Here is a 6,787-nt window from a genome sequence, read left to right as displayed (position 1 = left end):
TGTGGTGACACCTGTCTGTGGTGACACCTGTCTGCCTGTCTGTGGTGACACCTGTCTGTGGTGACACTTGTCTGTGGTGACACTTGTCTGTGGTGACACCTGTCTGCGGTGACACCTGTCTGCGGTGACACCTGTCTGCATGACACCTTTACCCGAGAGTTTTTGTTTACCTGAGACCAGCTTGTTGTTGTTTACCTGTTGCCATGGGGACCAGGTATTGAAGTTTTTGTTTCTTCTTCTCTTGGTTCTGCTTGCTCTCTGCAGGTCCAGCCGTCACTGAACAATACAACCCATCTGGTCAGGGTCCTGAAGGTTGGTACCCCCCTCCATCTCTCCGTCTCCATGGTAACATGACTGTTTGGGGCAGTAGAGACTGTTTGGGGCAGTAGTGACTGTTTGGGGCAGTAGAGGAGATATGCTGCCTATTCACGCTAAAAGTAGTGATATTTACAGAGTCTGGTGGGATATGCTGCCTATCACGCTAAAAGTAGTGATTATTAATGGAGTCTGGTGGAGATATGCTGCCCTATTCACGCTCAAAAGTAGTGATTATTCATGGAGTCTGGTGGAGATATGCTGCTCTATTACACGCTAAAAGTAGTGATTATTTACATGGAGTCTGGTGGAGATATGCTGCTCTATACACGCTAAAAGTAGTGATTTTTACATGGAGTCTGGGAGATATGCTGCTCTATACACGCTAAAGTAGTGATTATTTACATGGAGTCTGGTGGGATATGCTGCTCTATACACGCTAAAAGTAGTGATTATTTACATGGATTCTGGTGGAGATATGCTGCTCTAACACGCTAAAAGTAGTGATTATTTACATGGAGTCTGGTGGAGATATGCTGCTCTATACACGCTAAAGTAGTGATATTTACCTGGAGTCTGGTGGAGATTGCTGCTCGATACACACTAAAGTAGTGATTATTTACATGGAGTTGGGGGAGATATGCTGCTCTATACACACTAAAAGTAGGATTATTTACATGGAGTCTGGTGGAGATATGCTGCTCTACACGCCTAAAAGTAGTGATTATTTACATGGAGTCTGGTGGAGATATGCTGCCTCTATACCGCTATAAAGTAGTGATTATTTACATGGAGTCTGGTGGAGATATGCTGCTCTATACACGCTAAAGTAGTGATATTTACATGAGTCTGGTGGAGAATGCTGCCTTATACACACTAAAAGTAGTGATTATTTACATGGAGTCTGGTGGAGTATATGCGCTATACACGCTAAAAGTAGTGATTATTACAGGAGTCGGTGGAGATATGCTGCCTATAACGCCTAAAAGTAGGATGATTATTTACATGGAGTCTGGTGGAGATATGCTGGCTATTAACGACTAAAGTAGTGGATTATTACATGGATCTGGTGGAGATATGCTGCCCTATTCACGCTAAAAGTAGTGATTATTTACATGGAGTCTGGTGGAGATATGCTGTTATACACGCTAAAAGTAGTTATTATTTACATGGAGTCTGGTGGAGATATGCTGCTCTATACACGCTAAAAGTAGTGATTATTTACATGGAGTCTGGTGGAGATATGCGTCTATACACGCAAAAGTAGTGATTATTTTACATGGAGTCTGGTGGAGATTGTGCCCTATACACACTAAAGTAGTGATTATTTACAGGATCTGGTGGAGATATGCTGCTCTATACACGCTAAAGTAGGATTATTTACATGGAGTCTGGTGGAGATATGCTGCTCTATACACGCTAAAAGTAGTGATTATTTACATGGAGTCTGGTGGAGATATGCTGCTCTATACACGCTAAAAGTAGTGATTATTTACATGGAGTCTGGTGGAGATATGCTGCTCTATACACGCTAAAAATAGTTATTATTATTATTGCGACTAAACAACTTCAGTTTGGACAAAAGACAAATCCTCAGTTTGATGTTCACAATAGCCAAAAACATTTATTGTAGAAGTAAAACCACAGTTGACAACACTGACGGCGAAGATGATGTCACATCCTGTATGATGTCAGTAAGTCAAAACAGAATCACGGTTCAATCACCGGCTGAAACTTTATTTATTTTTTAATAATTTCTCTAAAAAATAAATGTCTATAAACAACATCTCCACGTATTAAATATAAAATACACTCGGTGGGCGGGGCCTACAGCTAGTGGGCGGGGTCTGGTCTCCTGGGCCATTCTGATTGGTCGGTACACTGGAATCGGTAGCGCAGGAATCGAACTCGCGGCTTTATGTGGAAGTCAGCAGGTATCCTCCAGTTCCACATTTTCTGCACCTGCAACGCAGAAACACGCTGAAGCTCCACCTTCTATCTAGTCACCCCCCCCCAACACCCGGCCAATCAGAGCTACATCACCCACCCCCCCACCAACCCGGCCAATCAGAGCTACAATCACCCCCCCCACAACACCGGCCAATCAGAGCTCATCCCACCCCCCCCCAACACCCGGCCATCAGAGCACATCACACCCCCCCAACACCCGGCCAATCAGAGAAACAAACAGTCACTACAGCCCCAAACAGTTCTCCAGCCCCAAACAGTCTCTACTGCCCCAAACGTCTCTACTGCCCCAAACACGTCTACGGCCCCCAACAGTCTCTACAGCCCAAACGTCACACTGCCCAACAGCTCTACAGCCCAAACAGTCTCTAGCCCTAACAGTCTTACTGCCCCAAAACAGTCTCTACAGCCCCAAACAGTCTCTACAGCCCACACCAACAGTCTCTACTGCCCAAAACGTGCACTACTGCAAAAACAGTCACTACTGCCCCAAACAGTCACTATGCCCCAAAACGCTCTACTGCCCAACACTACTCCCCACAGTCATACGCCCAAACAGTCTTACTCCCAACAGTCACTACGCCCCAAACGAGTCTCTACAGCCCAAACAGTCTCTCGCCCCAAACAGTCACTACTGCCCAAACAGTCTCACGCCCCAAACACCTCTACGCCCCAACAGTCTCACTTGCCCCAAACAGTCTCTACGGCCCAAACAGTCTTACAGCCCCAAAACAGTCTCTACTGCCCAACCGTCTCATGCCCCAAACAGTCCTACTGCCCCAAACAGTCTCTACTGCCCCAAACAGTCATACTGCCCCAAACAGTCTCCACTGCCCCAACAGTCTCTACAGCCCCAAACAGTCTCTACTGCCCCAAACAGTCACTACTGCCCCACAGTCTCTACTGCCCCAAACAGTCTCTACTGCCCCAAACAGTCTTTACTGCCCCAACAGTCTCCACTGCCAAACAGTCTCAGCTCACGAGCCCCAACAGTCTCTACGCCCACAACAGTCTCTACAGCCCAAACAGTCTCTACTGCCCCAAACAGTCTCTAGCTCCAACCATATCTACGCCCAAACAGTCTCCACTGCCCAACAGTCTCTACAGCCCCAAACAGTCTCTACTGCCCAACAGCCCAAACATCCACAACCAAACAGTACTACGCACCCAAACAGTCATACTGCCCAAACAGTCATCTACAGCCCCAAACAGCTCTACTCCCAAACAGTCTCTACAGCCCCAAACAGTCTCTACAGCCCCAAACAGTCTCTACTGCCCCAAACAGTCTCTACAGCCCCAACAGTCTCTACAGCCCCAAACAGTCTCTACAGCCCCAAACAGTCTCTACTGCTCCAAACAGTCTCTATTGCCCCAAACAGTCACTACTGCCCAAACAGCTCTACAGCCCCAAACAGTCTGTACTGCCCCAAACAGTCTCTACAGCCCAACAGTCTCTACAGCCCCAAACAGCTCTACCAGCCCAAAAACCCAGCCCAACAGTCTACTAAGCCCCAACAGTCTTACGCACCAAACAGTCTCTACGGCCCAAACGTCGCTCTCACAAACAGTCTCTATGCCCCAAACATTCACTACTGCCCAAACAGTTCTACAGCCCAACAGTCTCTACTGCCCAAACAGTCACTTACTGCCCCAAACAGTACTTACGCCACAGCCTATGCCCAAACAGTCACTACTGCCAAACAGTCTCGACGCCCCAAACAGTCAACTGACGCCCCAACAGTCTCTACTGCCCCAAACAGTCATGTTACCATGGAGACGAGGATGGGAGGGGGAGGTACCAACCTTCAGGACCCGACCAGATGGGTTGTATTGTTCAGTGACGGCTGGACCTGCAGAGAGCAAGCGAACCAAGAAGAGAAAGCAAAAACAAACTTCAATACCTGGTCCCCATGGCAACAGGTAAACAACAACAAGCTGGTCTCAGGTAAACAAAAACTCTCGGGTAAAGGTGTCATCGACAGGTGTCACCGCAGAGGGTGTCACCGCAAGAACAGGGTACACAGACAAGTGTCACCACAGACAAGTGTCACCAAGACAAGTGTCACACACAGAACAGGTGTACCACAGACAGGTGTCACCACCGACAGGTGTCAGCAGACAGGTGTCACCACAGACAGGCAGACAGGTGTCACCACAGACAGGTGTCACACAGACAGGGTCACCACAGACAGGTTCACCACAGACGGTGTCCCCACGACTGGTGTCACACAGACAGGTATCACAGACAGGAAAAGACCGATGGTGTACCCCAGACAGGTGTCACCACAGACTGGTTCACAGAGGTATCCACAGACAGGGTCACCACAGACAGGTGTCCACCACAGACAGGCAGACAGGTGTCACCACAGACAGGTATCACCACAGACAGGCAGACAGTGTCACACAGACAGGTATCACCACAGACAGGCAGACAGGTATCACCAAAGAGCAGACAGTGTCACCACAGACAGGGTCACCAAGACAGTTGTCAGTCAGACAGTACACCACAGACAAGTGTCACCACAGACAGGTGTCACGGCCAGAGATGGCAAAAGTACTCACTTTCCATACTCAAGTAGAAGTACGATACTTGTGTTAAAAATATACTCCGGTAAAAGTGGACGTACTGATTAAACTTTTACTCAAGTAAAAGTAAAAAGTACAGGTTGGAAAATGTACTTAAAGTATAAAGTAAAGTAGCCTTGCGAATGACACCCATTTTTTGCATAACCCTGAGCGAAGAGCACTAGAGAGACGATGAGGGACTCCAGTGGACATGGAGGACATGGAGGGAATCGGAGGACACGTCTTTATATGGCCAAAGGACACCATTTTAAATGGATGTCGTGAGAGTTGGCAGCCGCTGCTGTTGAGTTGTCTTATCATGGTCAAATGCCAACGTACAGTAGATGTCTCCTATCCATTGTAGATTGATATGGTATGATGACGTAAACAAAATAAGGATAACTCCAGTGAAAATGATGTGAAAGTTGAGAACTAGATGAGGACTGGATTAAAGCTGATTCTGGTCCAACTTGCCCAGGGTGACTTTAAAACAGACGGAGACAACTTCTCTCTAGCTAAGTTCATACTGTCACTGAACTACAGAATCGATTCGGTGCAAAAAAAAAACATCGCGAATAAAGCTGGGAAAGGTTGATGCTTCATTAAGATCAACGTGCAACCTACAACAGTGAAAACCACGACAGAAACACTAGCTAACAGGTATGAAGAACAACGACCAGAACCACTAGCTAACGGTGAAGGAATCACACCCCGCAGAACCAACTAGTAACATGGTGAATGAACCATCACCCAAAAACCATAGCTAACAGGTTGAAGACCACACCAAAACCACTAGCTAACAGGTGAGACCACACCAAAACCAACTGATAACAGGTAAGACCACCAACAGAACCACTAGCTAACAGGTGAAAAAGACCACACCAAAACCACTAGAAACGGTGAAGACCACACAAAACCACTAGCTAACAGCGTGAAAGACCACACCAAAACCACTAGCTAACAAGTGGAATACCACACTCAAAACCCGTACAACAGGTGTGAAGACCACAACCAAAACACTAGCTAAAGGTGAAGAACACCACCAGAACCACAGCTACAGTGGCACCACACCAAAACACTAGCTAACAGGTGAAGCCACACACAAAACACACTAAGCTAACAGGTGAAGAACACACCAAACCACTAGCTAACAGGTGAAGACACACCAAAACCATAGCTAACAGGTGAAGAACACACAAGACCACTAGCTAACAGGTGAAAGACCACACCAAAACCATAGCTAACAGGTGAAGAACCACACCAGAACCACTAGCTAACATGTGAACACACACAGCAAACAACTAGCTATAACAGGTGAGACCACACAAACCCACTAGTTACAGTGGACACACCAAAAATACTAAACGGTGCACCCACGACCGCACTAGCTAACAGTTGGAGAGCCACACCTGAACCACAGCTAACAGGTGAAGACACACACCAGAACCACTAGCTAACAGGTGGAGACCCACCAGAACCACTAGCTAAAGGTGAAGACCACACCGCAAAACCATGTAGCGAACATGTGAACCACATCACCAGAACCACTAGCTAACAGGTGAAAGGCAACACACACTAGAACCAGCTAGAACAGGTGGAACACACACCAAGAACCACTAGTAACAGGTGAAGAACCAGCCAAACACACTAGCTAACAGGTGGAGACCACACCAGAACCACTAGCTAACAGGTGGAGACCACACAAAACACGCTAAAGGTGAAGACCACGCACCAAAACTCAGACTAACAGGTGAAGACTCACATCCAGAAACCAACTATAACAGGTGAAGACCCAACCAGAACACTAGCTAAACAGGTGAAGACCACACCAGAACACACTAGCTAAACAGGTGGAGTAACAACCGAAAAACCACTAGTACAGGTGAAGACCACACCAAAACCACTAGCTAACAGGTGTAGACACACCAGAACCACTGAG

The sequence above is a fragment of the Etheostoma spectabile genome, unplaced genomic scaffold (genome assembly GCF_008692095.1).
Source record: "Etheostoma spectabile isolate EspeVRDwgs_2016 unplaced genomic scaffold, UIUC_Espe_1.0 scaffold121, whole genome shotgun sequence".
Taxonomy (NCBI): Eukaryota; Metazoa; Chordata; class Actinopteri; order Perciformes; family Percidae; genus Etheostoma; species Etheostoma spectabile.
This window is presented reverse-complemented; position numbering follows the sequence as displayed.